The 16,884-nt window shown below is 59.4% G+C and overlaps 1 protein-coding gene across 1 annotated transcript in view; it reads left to right on the forward strand.

Annotated features, from left to right (window-relative positions):
• The first annotated feature begins 8,404 nt into the window (after positions 1-8,404).
• Positions 8,405-16,884, forward strand: part of CUX2 (cut like homeobox 2) — a 79,167-nt gene continuing 70,687 nt past the window's right edge. The window contains exon 1 of the mRNA XM_068911005.1: positions 8,405-8,465. The gene's annotated coding sequence lies outside the window, so the exon portion shown is untranslated. The remainder of the gene's footprint in view (positions 8,466-16,884) is intronic.

Here is a 16,884-nt window from a genome sequence, read left to right on the forward strand (position 1 = left end):
AGCCTGTTGGGCCCCATCGCAGCACCCGGGTGGCCGAGGCTGGGGGTCGCGTGGCTGCCCGTGACGGGGGAGCCCCACGCCCTGGGTGCAACGGGGTGCGAACGCGTCGCCTCTCGCCAGCGAGGCTCAAAAAGCCAGGAACGGCGAGAGCGACCGTCCCCGCCGTGCCGCACTCCTGCAAGGAAGCCGGACCGCGGCGCCGCGGCGAAGAGGGCCGGCCGAGGCCGGAGGCGGATGCTGCGGCCCGCGCAGCCGGGCAGGGACGCCGCGCGCCTCTCTCCTGTGTCACCCCCCCCGCCGAGGCAGCTGTCACCCAGCTCAGCCCAACACTTGCTCGGGCCTCGGCCGGCGGGGAGCCGCACGCGAGCGATTAACTCTCCCCGTGCCGGGCCCCGGCGGCGTGCGCTCTCCCTGGCGTGCCCGGCCTCGGCGGAGGCTGCGGTTGCGCGGCAGGGAGGCAGCCGTGGTGGAAACCCCCCGCCCGCCGGCGCCTGCTGCCCCCTCGCGCAGCGGGACCGTTTGCCACTTGGGTTGGTTGCTGGGGGCTTGTTGTCTTCAGTATTTTTAGCCCGTTAATTTTGATCTCCCCTCCCTCTCGCCTTCCGCCGGCGGCGCGGCACGCCGGGGCGGGAACGGCACTCGCGGCCTAGCGATGCCCTTCAGCTGTCGCCGCGGCTCCAGCCGCCACGCGGCCGGGCCGGGCCGTCGTCCCCCGGCGCCGGGGGCTCCCGGGTGCCCGAGCCGGCGAGCTGGGTGGGCCGCATGCCGAGGCGAGGCCAGCTGCCCTCGTTAGCGGCGGCGGCTGCTTAACGAGGACAGTCATTTGGAAGGCGAGGAGGGCTGGGACACGTCCGGGAACAAAAGGGGACGGCGGCCTTGCGCCAGCACTCGTGAAACCGGATCCCCCAGCGCTGCCGAGATGCCGCCGCCCTTGTTCGCCCGGAGGATGCAAATACCGTTTTTAAGGCCCTGGCCGTGCGCCTGCACCGGCACCGGTGAAATCCGGTGCGGCTGGCGAGCGGCACGGCAGAGGAAAGCCGGCGGGCTGCGCTGGCTCGGCCCCAAAATACCCTCCGCTGCCTGCCGGGGAGCGCGCGGCCGCCCAGGCACCACGCGGGTGGGCGGCGAGCCCGGCGCATGGCGGCACGGCCGGCCGCCACCCCGACGCAAAGCGCGGCTGAGGTCATCGGCCAGCCGAGCCCAATTACCTTAATTTGTGGCATTAAGGAAAAATCCATAAACATCAGGGCAGCGACGCGGAGAGGTTTAACGGGACCGGTCGGCCGTGGAGGCGCCGGCGCTGCCGGGCCCCGAGCGCCTGCTGCCCCGGCGTGCAGCGAGCCGCCGAGATTCCCCCAAATATTCCCGGGGGGTTGAAGGGCCGTTTCCACCTGCGCAGCCTGGACGAGGTCCGGCCCCGGGGCGCTCGGGGCTTCCAGCCTACGGCTGCGCGCGCCAGGGCAGAGCGCGGCCGGAGCCTCCCGGCCGGGCAGGGGGGGCAGATGGCTGCGGGTGCACCTGCGGGCGCGGGGGGTAGATGGCTGTGGGTGCACCCGCGGGTGCGGGGGGTAGATGGCTGCGGGTGCACCCGCGGGCGCGGGGGGCAGATGGCTGCGGGTGCACCCGCGGGCGTTTGTCGGACGGTGCATCTGCTCCGCCGCTCGCTTCTCGCTGTCGGACACGATGGTCCGTGCTGCGGGGGCCGGATCCTGGCCGCCCTGAGAGGACCAGGGTCCAACCTGCGGCTGGAGCCGGGCCCCTGGCCGGCCTTTCCCTTCCCCTGCTGCTGATATTCAGGGACTTACTGGCACCCGGGAAAAAACAAAGGATTAAAATATATAGATATGATATATATGTATATATATTTATGGAGCTCCGTAGTGGACAAAAGAGCTATTGGGAAGCGTCTGCGGCACGTGAATGGATGTCAGGGAATAACATACGTGTCTCTGCAATGGCCAAATCGAGCATCGTCCCTTCTTATCTGCAAACGAGCCCGTGTTTTACATGAAAAAGCCTTTTCTAATTAATAGGAGAGCCCCTCTTGAGCGCGATAAAAAAAACGGAGCCAGAAGGATGCGATTAACCCCTGCTCTTCTCGACGCGCCCGCTCTGCCTCCGCGAGAGGCGTGCCGGCGCCCGAGCCGAGCCGTGCTCGGCCTGGCCGCGGCCGATAACGGCCGGCCCTTGCGCGGCGGCGGGGGGCCGGGGGCTCGCCCGTGCCCCGGCGGAGCCCGCCGTCCGCCGCGAAGGGGCCCCGGCTGCGCCGCGGCGGCCCGCCGGCGTGCTCCGAAGCCAGTTTGGGCGAGCGCGCCTTCCCGGCCGCCGTGCTTTCCTTATGAATCTGTTTTGCTCCGACGGATATTTTTTTCCGCCCTCGGATACATTTGACTAAGCTAATGCATATGTATACACGCGGATACGTTCCCGCTCAACCCCATGTAAATTCCCTTTGACCGATACATTTTCCTGGGAAATCAATGCATTTTAACACTAGATAATATTTATGAAATTGAATTTTTTATTGACGCTAATGCAATTCTCTTCTATTTTATGCATTTTTATTAAACTAATGCATTTTAAATTAAACTGTTGTATATTAACTACAATGGCTGTTGGTACTTACAGTAAAATAATATATGTTTGCTGAAATCAATAGATACTCCAAACCTAGGATTTTCCCGTTAACAAGGCTATATCAAATATAACAAATGCATGTAGCTACTTAATTTGATGCTTACATACACTGGCTGCTGTATTTGTTTATTGGTAATGATTATTTTTAAAAGGAGAAAGCTTATTAAAGGTAGGAAGATGGATTTCTGTGCGGCTCGGTGCTGCAGTTTGGAGGCGGCGGCGGCGGCTGGCCAGGCGCCTGCCAGCCCGGCGTCCCCACGTTGGCCGGCGAGGCGAGCTCGGAGGTTGCCCGCGCGTCCCGGCGCTGGCTGCCGCGCAAGCAGGCGCCGCCGGCACCGACCGCCTCTGCGCCCGTGGCCACGTGCCTGCGCCTCGGGTTCCCTTGCGCGGGGGTCCGGGCGCCTCTTTCCCCGGCCCGCTGGACTCGTCCTCGCTCGGCCCTTTTGGCAGGCAGCGTCTTCGTGAAGTTTCAAAGAGCTTCATCCGTCACCCCTCGGCCTCCAGGAGGTTTCTAACCGTTTGTTCCAGACAGACTTAATTTAGTAGCTCTGCCTGATTCGGCTCCATCTGCACGTGGGCGGATGTGTCACCGCTGTAATCGCCGGGAGGACGCGCGCAGCCCCGTCTTGGGGCCGAGCAAGAGCCGCCGCCCGCGAAGCCGAGCCGGGAGCCGTCCGGCCCGAGGACGGGGCCGGTGGCACGGGCTGAGGCCGCGGACAGGGCGAGGACAGCCGATGCCGCTGCCTCCAGGCTGCCGGCCGGTCCCAGGGAGGTGCCCCGTGCTGCGCGCAGGATGCGGCCCCGGGAGGAGGCAGCGATCCTGGCCTCCCGTGCCGCAGCACTGACGGGGCAAAGCCATAAACAGCAGCGTCAGATGCCGTGCACACGCCGAACGGCGCCGTGGCGGAGATAATTTCGGCGAAGCAATAAAAGAGGAAAATTAATTAAAGAGCATGTGCTAATTGTAGTGGGAATGTGGCTGGCGATAAGTAGCCATGGCAGAAATGCGGCTGGTCACGCTCTGGCGGAGGAGCCGTGAGCACCTGCCCCCTGCGCCCTGGTCCCCCGGCGTGGGGGCCGACGCCACGCGTGGGGGCACAGAGAGCTGAGCCCGGGCACAGCTCGGTGCACACTCTGCAGGCAGGCAGGGGCGGCTGCGCCCCAAGCCCGGCGGGAGCACGGTGGGCACCCAAGGGTGGCAGAGGAGTGGCCGTGTCACTCTGTTCCCCCGGTGTCCCCTAGGCCACCTCCCTCCCTCCCCGGTGTCCTCTGGCGTCCTGCCCATGTCCCCCCGCTGCCCCCCCCGGCCCGGCCCGCTGCAGCGCCGGCGGCGGCCGCCAGGTGGCGCCGTTGTCGCGGGCGCGGCGCGGCGCGGCGCGGCGGGGAGAGGGTCGGGAGGGGGCCGGGGGGGAGGCTGCAGGGAGAAGGAAAGTGGCCCCGTCCCTAAAATCACCTGCCGCGATGGGATTTGGCGTTAACAAGCCGAAGTTTAAATCATTAATGAGAAGGTGGAAAACGGACTGAAATCGCTCCACAACCTGCTGCGGGAGATGGGGGCTGTTTTGCTGGGGCAGCGGGGAGCAGGCAGGGCCAGGCATCGCTGGGACGGGGAAGGTGGTGGGATCCCTGGGGGGGGTTTCCCCAGAGCGCAGGACCCCCCCCAACTCTTGGTGGCAGCTGACGGGACCGGTGCTGCCTCCCCCCGCGCGTGGGGCCCAGAGGTCGTGCCCAGGCAGAGACCCCCCGAAGGGGCTGTCCCCGCCGGCGCAGGAGGAAGCAGCGCTGCTGCGAGGAGAAGGCAACCCCGCTTGGCCGGGGAGGGAGCACGCGACCGTGCCCACGCAGCCCGGGCGGCGGGAGGGGACATCCGGCTGGCGGTCTGCACCTCGGCACGCGTCCGGCCCCGGGGCCTGACTGCTCGCTGCGGCGCTGCTTTCCCGCCGAGCAGGTCCTCGCGTGCCCCGGCCGTCCCCGGGACGAGGCGCCCGAGGAGCCCGGCGCTCGCTATGAACCTCTCCGCTCGGCCGCCTAACGGGGCTGGATCGCCAGCACAAAGGACTTATCGGGTGGATCACAAACGACAGGAAGGAGAGAATAAATTAACGCGCGAAATGGGAGCGTGCTGAAATCTAACCATTTTTTTCCCTAAAGCACGCAGAAAAGCCCCTTCCATATTTTAATTAAAAGCCTTTCAGAAGAGGAGGCAAAGGGCTGCCGTTTACAACGGGCTATTGTCAGGCGCACAAAGCCAGCCGTTCTGGAGACAAACTGATTTATTAACCTGCGCGGCGTCGCCTTCTCGGAGCGGGAGAGCCCCGCTACGAGGCCGGGGGGGGGAGGCAAGGACGCGGTGCGGCCCGGCCGGGCTCTCCTCGCTTTCTGCGGGAGCCTCGGGGCAGGTGGCCGAGTGCCGCTCGCCCCGTCCTGCCCACCGAGACGGCCCGGCGGCGGAGAGCGGCGCTGGGAATAACCTGCCCGCGGTTCTCTGCCCTCCGTGCAGGCTGGCGATGCAGCCCCTCTCCTCTCCCTTACGGCTCCCATTGATTTATTAATGACTTGGCCAGAGAGAAATGCTCCTCCAAAGCCCGCGTTTTTGTTGGCTCGCCAAAGAGGCTAAGTTACTTTCTATGTCTGATTTACGAGCAGGCCCTTCGTCCTCTTGGCGGGAGAGCAGAGGAGTGACCGACGGATGCCAGATCAGCTTTGCTGGGGCAGGGAGGTTCCCCTCGCCCGGCACCTATCTCCGGCGGCGTCCAGCAGCAAACTCGTGGAGCACCTTGGACGCAGACGGACAAAGCCATCTCCAGCCGCTGGCCCAGGCAGGACTTTGCTGGGCTGCAGCTACCCCAGCGGCACCAGAGCTAGCAAAGACCCCTCCTTGCCACCCTGGTTTCTTCATCCGTCCTGTAAACAAACCTCACCCAGTGCAAGTCGTGGCTCTAAAAGGGGGATGAGAACAAATTCACGTGGAGAGACGTTCCCCTCCTCGCACAGCCTAAGCTCTGACCCCAGGGCCAATTACTGCCTCGTTAAGCTGAAGGCAAGACACCTGCCTGGCACTGCCAGCAGACCCAAATTCATTACAAATCTCACTGTGTCCTTGTCAGCCCAAGCTTTGTGATCATGGCTTGTAGCGGTAAGAGCGGATGCACGTACAGCCAACCGAGCAAACTCGGGCGCTAGCTTCGACGCACGCAAGAGGGGGCAACGTGAAGGCACCTGCTGGTTGGGGTCTGGGAGCCTCTGTGGAAGCTTTGCTGGTGATGTCAGTGGGGTGGAGGTCTCAGCTCGGTTTGCAGCTGTGTCCAGGGGCTCTCTTGGGTTCAGGTGGAGCCTATCTGCCGTAGTGCTGGGAGGGGGCACGCACAGGTTGGGGCTGGGGGAAGCCCTTTTCTCCAGCCAGCTCTAGGGGTGGGGAGACAGCATAAGTGAGAGGGTGGAGCAGGGCTCTTGGAAGTATCTAGGCTCTTTCTGATGTATTGGGTTGGCTCTTGTAAATCCTTTTATTGAATTTTATGATTTTCTGTTTGCTTGGAGGACCACTGGAAGCATTTTGCAACTGTGGGATTGCAAGGAGCTCTCAAAGTTTCTCTCAGTGGAAGAGCTGAGAGGGGTGAGATCGTGTGCCAGCTATTTATGCTGTGTGTTGTGGATGTCTCCCTTATTATTTTGGACAGTTTTCCTTGCTCAGGAAGACGAGTTTCCTTGCAGACAGCAAGAGTGGAAGGAGCAGACCTGTCCCCAGTCACTGTCAGAAGACCTCCCTTCCTCAGCGTCTTCTGAACTCAAATTGCTGCTTTCCAGTGGAAACTCAGTCCTGCGAGTAACTCCAGCAGGATGGCACCTGGGCTACCGGGTGGGAAACATCAGTAGTGACAAAGCTGTAACAGCCAGGAAGCCTCTTCCTTCCTGGCCGAGCAGAAAGGGAGACTCCAGCGCTACGGGAGCTGCTGCAGCAGGAGCAGCTGGGCAGGTTCGGGGCTGGGAAGGAGAAGTGACAACCACCGTGGCAATACGCTGCCCTGGGCTTGCTGCTGTCTATGCACACGAGTAACGTGGGCTGTCTGGATTGGGAAGAGCGACTGCTGCTGATCCTCTAGTCCAGCTGAGCACAGACTCCGCGGCCTCCCAGCGGGGAACTGGTAAGACTGGGGGTCTCTGGCCCGGCCCGGCGTGTCGCCCGACGCGAGCGGGGTTGCAGCCCTCGCTGCTGGTGAGCCCCAGAGCAAAGCTCCCGCTGCTGCCTCCCTCCCCGTGGGGTGCTGGTGGCCGGGAGCTGCCCCGTGCTGTATCCTGGGGGGGGGGAGAAGCTGGCGCTTTGCCCACGGTCTCCCCTCGCTCCGGAGGAGGGTTTCCCGCGCCGGGCAGCAGCTCGGGGACGCGTGCTCGCCGGCCCGGCTCGAGGGGGCCGTCTGGGGCCGCTCGCTCCTCCTGGCTGACATTTTCTTTTGTTTCCGCTTTGATGCGGGGGAATTCGCATCTCATTAGCTAGCAGCGATTAAAGAGCCGCTGCGCGAGCGCGCGCCGCGTGTTTCCTAGCGGGGCCGTGGAAACGCCGCGGCGGCGGGTCCTTCGCCCGCCTCCGGCGCGGCCCGTTGCAGCTTGGCCGTCGAGTTTCAGCCCTGGGCTCGTCGGCGCGGGCCGGGCGCCCTGGGACGTCGACACGGCGCAGCCTTAGCAGGAGCGTTGAGGCGCTCCGCTTGTTTGGTCGGCCAGCCCCCGCCTTGGAAATCTGGCAGGAGGAGCGGTCCCGCCGCGCTGCGCTCAAAAGCGAGGCTTAACGCCGCCAGCGTCGGCGGCGCCTGCCGCGGCTCTGCTGCCGGAAGCTTAATTTATTATTTTCCCTCGGTGAGGTGGAAATTAATGTTCAAGACCCTTTGGATGGAGCTCTAGTTGGTACTAGACAGGGTGCAACTCAGGGCAGAAGCTAAAGATTTTTTTTTTTTCCCCCCCCTTCTTGGTAAGAAAGCAATTATTCGGGAAAACAAAGTGGGTATTTCTGCCCGGGTTGGGTTGCTGTCCAAGCGCTAGCGGCTGTGCCCCGTTCCGCTGTCGGAGCTGCCTGAATTCTTCAGAGAGCAGCTGCGTGGAGTCCTTTACAAATATCACAGTCTTGAAACAATCTGAATTATTGGATTTTTGTCTCCTGCCCCCGGCCGCTGGGCACTGCGAGTGTGTTTGCCGCAGCAGTTCCCACCAGGGTCAAAGGCGCTGGACGCGGCAGCCGCATCTGAAAAAGTTTACCTGCTGCTTCAGAAACGCTATTTCTGGTGTTCTACGTTATCTATTTTATATAGATGAAATTATATATGTATTTATTAGAGCTGCATCCAGCAGGCTCCCCTGTAGCTGCTAATGGGAAACCGGGCACCTCTTAAACCTCGATTTACGTGTGTATATGTGTATATATATATATTTTGTTTGTTTTAAACAGACCCCCCCCCCCCGCGGAGGGAGGCTTCGCAGCTCGCCCGCCCTCGCGAGGGACGGAGCGGGCAGAGCCGCCCCACGCGCGGCAGGTGCCGCGGGGCAGCCGCCACCTTCCCCCCCCCGCCCCGGCGGGGCCGGGCCGCCCCCCTCGGCCGCCCTGCGCGGAGCCCCGCGGGGCGGGCCCGGGGCGCGGCGTGGCGGAGGCGACGGCGGCGGCGGCGGGGCCGCCCCCGGCCGGCGGCGGTTCCCGCCCCGCCGCTGCCCCGCGTGTGGAGGAGGCGGCGGCGGTTCCCCGGCCCGGCGCCGCTGGCCCTGCGTCGCCGGGCTCCCCCAAGATGGCCGCCGAGGTGGGATCGATGTTCCGGTATCGGACGCGCTTTGATGTCCGCCGGCTCCAGGTCGGTGGCGCGGCGCGGGGCGGCCCCCGCCTCAGCCGGGCCGCGGGGGGGAGGTGGGGGGGCGGCCTCCCCCCCCTCCTTCCTCCTCCTCCACACACACCGCCCGCCGCCGCTCCCTCCCCTCGCCCCCTCCCTCCCTCCCTCCCCGCCCGCCCTTCCCCATCGATAGGTATCAGCAATCGATCCGCCGCCGCCGCTCTTTGTTCGGTTCAGCCCGGCGCCGCCGCCGCGGCCGGCATGGAGCAGCGCTAGCGGCATGGAGCCGCCCGGCCCCGCCGCCGCCGCGGGACCGCTCGGCGCCGCCAAGGTGACAGCGGGGCCGGGGGGGGGGGACCCCGCCGCCGCCGCCGCGAGTTGCCCGGTGTGTTGGGGGGGGTATGGGGGGGGCGGGCCGGGCGCCGCCGCCAAGTTTCTGGCGCCGCGCGGAGCCGCAGGTGCCCGGCGGGGGAGCGGCGTGCTCGGCGCTGCCGCTGCGCGCCGGGGGGGCGGCGGCGCCCCGCGTCCGGCGAGGGCTGAGCGCCGCTGCGGCCGGGGGCGGAGGGGACGCGGCCCCGACCCCCGCTGGGCGCTGGCGGGGAGCCCTTCCTCCCCCCCCTTCCTCCCCCCATATTGTTAATTCAGGTCTGGGGAATTTCGCCGGCGTTTGGGTCCGTCGGGGCCTGGACGGCGGTGAACGCCGCGGGGCGCCTTTGTGGCTCTGCCCCGGTGGCCGCCGCTGCCTGCAGCTGTAGGGCCGCTGCTCTCTGAAATTACCGGTAAGTCCTTTGTTAACGTCTGCCAGGGAGTGTTTGACCGGCGGGGGGGGGGGGGGGGGGAGAGAAGGGATCTTTACAGTTTGTGACCTTACATAGGCACCGGTGTAGGGGAGAGCCGGACCGCTGACACGATGCTCTCCCAACGTGTCACATAACGGCGTGAAACCTACCCTGGATCCGCTGCAAAAGCAGAGGTGCTCATTTACATGGATATTAAACGGCTTTATCCCCGTAGGATGTTAGGGAGTTTAAAATGCAGCATGCCTCGTAGGGGAGTAAACAAATTTAAATGCGGTTTATGGGGGCTTCAGGAGTGTATCGACAGTTCCAGCATTTAATACATTTTGGCTTTTAAGCAGATTACGTGCTACATCTGTGATACCCAACCCTAAAAGTAATGCAGGTACTACAGCTAGTCGGCTTGCCACGACTGCTCGTTTACGGCATTGTGGCTGGAAAGGGATTACTGGTCTAAGCGCTCGGGATACAAAAGCGTTCCTTGGTACATCATGCTAATGACCCCCCCTGTGCATACAGACCTCGATTTAAAGGAAAATATTGGCAGCCGCTTTCTCGTCCGCGCGGGGAGGGGGGGAACCCTGCTGGAGCACGGGGGGCAGCGGGAAGGGTGGCGAGGCGGGCTCCCGCCGGCTCCGTGCGCGGAGGTGGGCAGCTTCGGTTCCCCGCCGCTCTGGTTGACTGGGTCGCTGCGGCTGGGTGCCGAGCCGGGAAGTGAGCAGCGGTGAGTGGTGACTTCTGTCCAGGCAGCAGGTCTGCCTCCTCCCCGGGATCACACTGGGAAAGGTGACCTTGTGCCAGCTTGGCCTAATGCCTTCTATTTAATAAAAAAAAAAAAAGGGGGGGGGGTGACAATCTGTTTATTATTCCTCCAAGACCTTTTTTCTTTTTTTTTTTCTTTTTTCTCCTCTTCCTTTTTTTTTTTCTTCACGTATGCCTTTAAGCAGCTCTGCTGGCCCGGGACCCATTGGGAATGGGAGAGTTTAAGCAACCCTGATGAATGGTGGGCATATGTAAGACATGCAGATAATGTGATACTCCGTAGCACTTTGATCAAAATGGCATTGAGCCCTTTTACGGCAAATAGTCTCGGAAATGAGAAGAGATAAAATTCTATCAGAGATAATGCCAGACATATTTCATTTGGTTATGAGATTGTTTTATTGTGTACATTACTAATGCAGTATTTTTTTTACAGCTTTCTTGTGTATAATAGTCATAACGGGATTCATACCTTTTTTCTTGTTTTTAATTTGCTTATGTTTTATTATGTTCAGTTTACCATTGTATGGATTATACACTCTGCATTCTGGATGCCTTCTCAATCTACCCGTTCTGATTTAAAATGGCAAAAAATGGGAAGAGTTGTGAGCTGATGATTTGGGATAAAAAATACAACTGCGAGCGAGGGGAGAGAGACCTATTATTGCCATCTTTTATAAATGTCTTCACATCTCATTATGCAGATTAGCTCTGGCTACATGGCTCTAGCATTTGGTTCGTCAAATAAAGTGGTGTTCGTTTTATTTCCCGTAGTGCAAGCGCTCTGTGCATGCCTGCGTGGAGGAGCAGACTTTGTGGCGAGTTGGGCAGAAACTTTGGTGGTTTCTCTGCCGGGCTGCGGTGTGCCGAGAGCCTCGGAGCGTGTTGTGTTTGATGGAATGTTTTCACTGTTCAAAGTTTAGAAAAAAATGTGGATGTGATTAAAATATTATAACCTTATGATATTCTGAAGTGCATAAATTTTGCATATCAGCTACAGAGGGAGTTTAGACATCCATTAAATGATATGACAGCTTGACTTATCTAAATGTGCTATCATTTAACAATGTGTCAAAATTCTTCTTTATATAGATGACAGCAGTAAATAAGCTATCAGTCCTCTTGGCTGCAGCTTAATTCCTCAAGCTTGGACTAATAAACTGAACTGCACAGTTGTAGCAGAGCCTGTGGGCAGGGTAACCGTGGGGGGAAGAAGGGTAAATTTTGGGGCTCCGAGCAGGGGGAGCCTCAGCTTCTCAAGTCCCCAGGCTCCATGTGTTGTTAGGGCTTTGAGGAGAGCAGAGCGATCCGTGGGATCTTCCAGTTTGCTCTGCCTCGGTAGCATCTCCCCAACCAACACAACCAGTAGCTTTGCCACTTGTGGCAAGTGCTTTCCCACCCCTGCTTTGCCGAGGTGCCCTCACCAGCTGGAGGTGCTGGTGGTCACCCTGCCTGGGATGTCTCTGGCCTCTGAGAGAGAGAGAAGTCTTGTCCGCTGCTGAGAGGGGAAGAGGGGGGAACGTGTGTGTGGGTGCACCTGCAGGAGCCAGGTGTGTCTGGGGCAGGCAGAAGGTCCTCTTACCCCGACTGTCTTTCTCCTCTGGTGACTGTGGTGGGTCTGCACGGTAGTCAACATATTGCCTGGGGACAGAGGGGAGAGATGAGGCTCCGTGGTGGGAAAAGGAAAAATGCTCTGGTTCCCTCAGAAACGTTGTTTTCCCGAGGATGTGCGTTGCCACGTGCCCTTCTCTTGCTGCGGCTTCCTGGATGTTGAACCATGGCATCACGGGTGAAACGTTCTCCTGATGGTACAGCACGGTGGGCGGTGGCCGCACTGGAGCAGCGAGGTCTGCCGCTCATATGGCGAGCTCTCCTGACCTTTAGCATCCTCCCCTCTTGCTTGGGAGCCGATAAACTCATCAGGGAGTGCTGCCCGTGGCTTTGGAGCCATACGGGGAGTGCTGATGGCTGTTTCCTGGGGCCTTTGAGTGCTGTGAAATACAGAGTGGGGCGGTGCTGGTGCAAGGCGCTGTACATGCAGATGCGCGCAGGCTGGCCTGCAGACCGCCTTGGCGGCGTTCACTTGGCGTTGACCGCCCGTGGGCGCAGTCCTGCTCCTGGGGTGATCCTTCCCCACTGAAACATCAGGGTTTACTCATGCAAGTAAAACTTGTGTGCGTGCCGGGGACTGGCTTGGGGGCGTGTTGGGTGGTTAACGTATCCCATGTTTTCTGGTGACTCGACTCCTGCCCTTGCAGCAGGGCGGGTGGGAAGGCAGAACATCTGCTGGAAAACCATAGTTTAAGGGGTGGGGAAAAAAAAAATTGGGAGCAGTGGAAGTAATGAAGCCTGGTTCTTTACAGCTGTCTGTCTTGTGGTTGGGTTATCTGGCGCCCAATAGGCGTGTGCTCCTACTGAGGCGTTCCCAATGACCAGGGGACTCGTACTGTCGCTCTAGTGGCTGTGGATTCTCTGCTGTCTATTACTGCGGCTGTGCTCCACAGCCAATCTCTCAGCAGGGACACTAGTGATACGGCTCTCCTTAGCCCAGCTTACCTTCTCTGAAGCCATCTTTCCTTTGAGATCTAGGCCTGCAGCAGTCAGAAGTGCTTATTACCTCTGTGTGCCACCAAGAAAGTTCAGCCAAACTGGCTGTCAGAGGGCAGCTGATGTCCCAGCACGGCCTGTTAAAGCTTCTGGGACACCTGGTTCTCTGGAAGTTGCTATGCTAGACTGTTTTGTGGTGCCCCCTTCCTCTGCACCTACGCTGCTGCGGTCCCTGCCTGGGCCGGGACATGGGGCAGCAGCCGCTGGTCTTCCTGCCATCCCTGGCCATACGCCAGCCCGTTGGGTGAGCCGGGAAGGGAAAACCCCCTCGAGCTCTTCAGACCCTCGGTGCTGCGCTGTGACGTGTGGGCTGGCTCTGCTCTCGCTGTGTACAGCGCCGTGCACACCGCGGCCTTTTGCGGTGCTCAGCCAGTGCAGAAGTCAGATACCATCCTGCCTGGGCTGGGGGGCTTCGATCTCGGGGACAGAGGGAGCAAGCCTGGGGCTCTGTTGTTAGTGCACACTGTGTTTTTAATACCCCTAACTTTTACATAAAGGGGAGGATAAAACTGGCTGGGTTCCTGGTCCTACCTGCTGTTGAGTCCCGATTTTGTGCATCGGAAGAAAAAGACCGTGAAGTTCCTAAGTGTAATGTGGGGTTTTTTCCTATGGTTGAATAATTGAGACACTGCCAGACAAGAAGAGAACTGCAGAAAATGAGAGTTTATCTTTAGCTCTGCAGCTCTCACTTTAGAAACTGGTGACCCCAATTCCAGCCCAAAGAGTGACTTCTTCCCTAATTAATAAATCCATTAATTAATTGTGTGCATGCTGCAGCCCATTAGAGATGTACATGCTGGCCTCCTGATCCAGTTTAGTGGATTGTCTCTGTGGCCTTGGGGGGGAATGGGGAAGGGACTGTGACCAAGAGGCGGATAGGGGACATGGACGAAAATATAATTTGCTCCTGTGGGACAGGAGCGAAGGGTGTCAGTCCCATAACCTCCTGGCTGGTTCCTCAGGCCGTTGCCTTCAGGATGGGCATGTCCATGGCCAGCGGAGCATTTGGGTTTGCTGTCTCCATTTTCTACGCTTTATTCCTGCTGAAATGGGGGAGAGCGCAGAGCGCTCGGGCTAACCGAGGTAGGATGCAGCTGTTCACCAGGCCCCATCCTGCTCTCGGCCACCGTGATGGCGCTGGGTCCCATGGTGCACCTGCCGCCCTGGACTGCATCTGAGCAGCCCGCTGTTGGGGTTGGTCAAGGGGCGAATGCTGCCTCGCGCTCCGAGATGGCGAATTCGACAAGGCTCGGCGGGGTTTTTGTGCTGCAGGTAGAGCTGAATGTTAAAGTGTTTGGTGATTTGAATTATTATTTATGACCAGATTTAGCAAACAGTTCGCTCCCAGCCTGAGAGTCCTTTAGGAGGTGCTTGCTTAGCTAGATAACCTCAGCGGAGCGTGCAGAGCTCGCTCTTCATCTCCTTCCATATGTTGGCACAGTAGCTGCTCCCTTCAGTTAATTTTTCTCGCTGTCTGCAGAGACTTCAAATAAAAATGCAGGCATAATTGTTGTGCGTTGCAGTCCCCGAGCTACTCTTTTCCCTGCCGAACGTGAAGTTAACTGCTGGCAAAAGAATCGCCATTTTTAGAAGGCAGAAGTCCTTGCTCGTCTCCAGCGAGCTTGTGGATTTGGGGAGCTGGAGCGGCCTTCCCTCATCCTCTCCTTTCCCCTTCCGCTAATTTTTGCGGGTCAAAGAAATCCAGCTTGGAGAGCTGCTTTTGGGTTCCCATGGGTGGCCCTGTGTCTTGGTGGGGACTTAGCAAACTCTGAAGGAGAGCTCCAAAAGTTGTAGAGAGCAGTGATTTTTTTTTTTTCTTTAAATCTTCTTATCCTTTGACAAAGCCATGTTCTGGGGCTCACTTTTCTCCCAGCCTTTTCTAACGCTGTGGCCTTGTGTGGTCACCATGGCCGGCTCTCTTGGCCCGTTTGCAGCAAACGAGCAGTGATTGCGTCCGTGGCAGGTCGTTCCCCCGGACAGACTCCTTGTCCTCTCTGGGGAGGAATGGAGGATTTCTCGTGGAAGACGTTCAGCACTGACTGGCTGCGTGTCTGCAGGCTGGGCTCGATCAGGCCTGGAGCCAGGCAGACGTGCGGGAGGCGAGGGGTGAGGTTGAATTGCTGGCGTGGGGCTGCTCCCCTCTTCCCTTGGGTAATAGTACAGTGATGCTCCTCTGCATCTCCTGCTGCGGGAGGTCCTGCTTCCTGTGTTTTGGTGAATTATCACAGGAGCTGCTGATACAAAACTACAAATTTAAAATGCAAGGCCATTGTTTGCAGGGATTGAAGGTGTTGGAGAGCTGAAGGCTCCTGCTCCTAGAACACAGGCTTAGTTTAAAGGGAAATAATGTAGGGTTCAAAAGCAATGGCATGTGCAAACAGAGTTCTTCCTCCCCTGAGCCTTGCAATGGAGAATGGATCTGCGGCATGGTATCTTTATTAATAGCGTAGAAGATTCCCTCTCAAATTGGAAAAGGAACATTAGAGGCATCCATTCCACCCAAAAAGGCTCGCTGAAGTTTCTCAGAACGTTTTGTACCATCCTGTTCCTATTATAGAAAGATGTAATTCCCCAACTTGGAAGATAATAAGCAGGTATTGACTTCTGCTGGGGTCATTATCAAGATTTATTCAGTCAATATGGCTTCTTGGGTCAATAAATCTTGAGGTTGATAAAGGAGAAATATATACTTGCAGACTTTATTAAAAAGTTTTCCCTTTCGTAACACTTTCCTGCGTATGTTGCATTAGGATCTATGACTGAGTTTTCTTTAATTACTTTTTTTTTTCTTTGTGGCGCCCGTTTTTCTGCGGTTCTTGGTGCATCTTGCAGAGACGGCAAAAAGCAGGAGGGAGGATTCAGTCTCGTTGAGTCCATTTTGCTTGGGTTTGTTGCCTTTTTAAGATCTCTCTCTTTTTTGCCTTGGCGATGGGTGGGCGGCTCGCCGAGGGAAGCGCTTCTGCGACGAACCCGCTTGGCTCGCGCCGTCTCCGGAGCGTCGTGAGCGTCGGCGGGTGCCAAGGGTGGGAGGATGGGGCTGAGTGTGGGCGTTTGGCTTATCTGCAGCCAGAGAGGTAAAAATCAAGACTCCTGTTCCCAGCCTGATGCATGGATGGTGGGACCTCGTCCCTCTCCCCGACTTGGAGTGAGGAATCCCTGCAGTTCAGGGTGGAGTAAAATAGCTATGGGCTGGAATCGGTCCTGGAGGCCGGGCGAGGACGATCCGAGCGGGAAGCGCATCCACAGGGCTCGGGCTGGCTCGCCGCTGCTGGCTGGGGCTTCCCGGGGAACCCCAGGCAGGCTGCACCCTTCACTGCGTCTTGGGATCCCAAATGGGAACAAGCCGAAGCGGGTGGAGGATGGGAGCACGCGTGAGCCTGCGTTTGCCGGCTTTCTAATGTGGTCAGTTGTGACCCTGGGATTCAGCTCCTGGATTTGCCATAATCCTTGTCCAGTGACTTGGACGCAGCCTGTCTCCGTGCCTCAGTTTCCCTGCCTGCAGAACAGAGGGCTGGAGGACTCGCCTGCAAAGTGGCCGGAGGTCTCGGGGTGAACAGACGGAGCAAAGGGGCCCAGCAGTGCCCCGGGCAGCTGTGCTGTGCGTTGCCCGTGCGGAAAGCGAGGAGAGGACGTGTTCGACCCTTGTGCCGCAGGTGGCCCTGGGAAATGACCCACGAGTTGCACGCGCAGTTTCGGTCACCTGCGCGGGGGAACTACGGCGACATCCTTGCAAAGAGGCCCAGGATACATTAACTCAATGACAAACCAGCTCTTGAAGCCAGCAAGGCATCAGCCGCAGGGGGTCATCAGTGAAATCTAACCAAAAGATTTAGATAGCCTGGAAAGCCGAAGTGCTCGTTATTTACCGCAGCGTTTGTTAATTAGCAGGGGCGTGCGGCAGCCCTGCTCCCGGGCTCGTCCTGGCTGGGCCGGGTCCCAGCTGGCGTTGGAGGGGGAGCCCACGAGGATGGGCCCGTGCTCGTGGGGCGATGCCGCGGTCAGAGGGGGTGACGGACCGCAGGCGAGGTTTGGGATCACCCGCGGAGGGCATCCCGCCGCACCTCCGCCCCGCTCTCCCGGAGCAGGCGATCCCGAGCGCTGCCCGGCCCCGGCGCGAAGGGCAGGGAATAACCGACCATCCGAGCGATCCCGCGTCGCTGCCGACGAGGTTAACGGGAGACGGGAATCCCGCTGCAAGGGCAGGGTGGGTGGGAGGGTTGCTTTCACTTTATCTGTGTATTTAATTTTGTTGATTTTGGCTGTGGCTCCCAAAGAGC

Source organism: Struthio camelus, chromosome 17, assembly GCF_040807025.1.
Source record: "Struthio camelus isolate bStrCam1 chromosome 17, bStrCam1.hap1, whole genome shotgun sequence".
NCBI classification, from domain to species: Eukaryota; Metazoa; Chordata; class Aves; order Struthioniformes; family Struthionidae; genus Struthio; species Struthio camelus.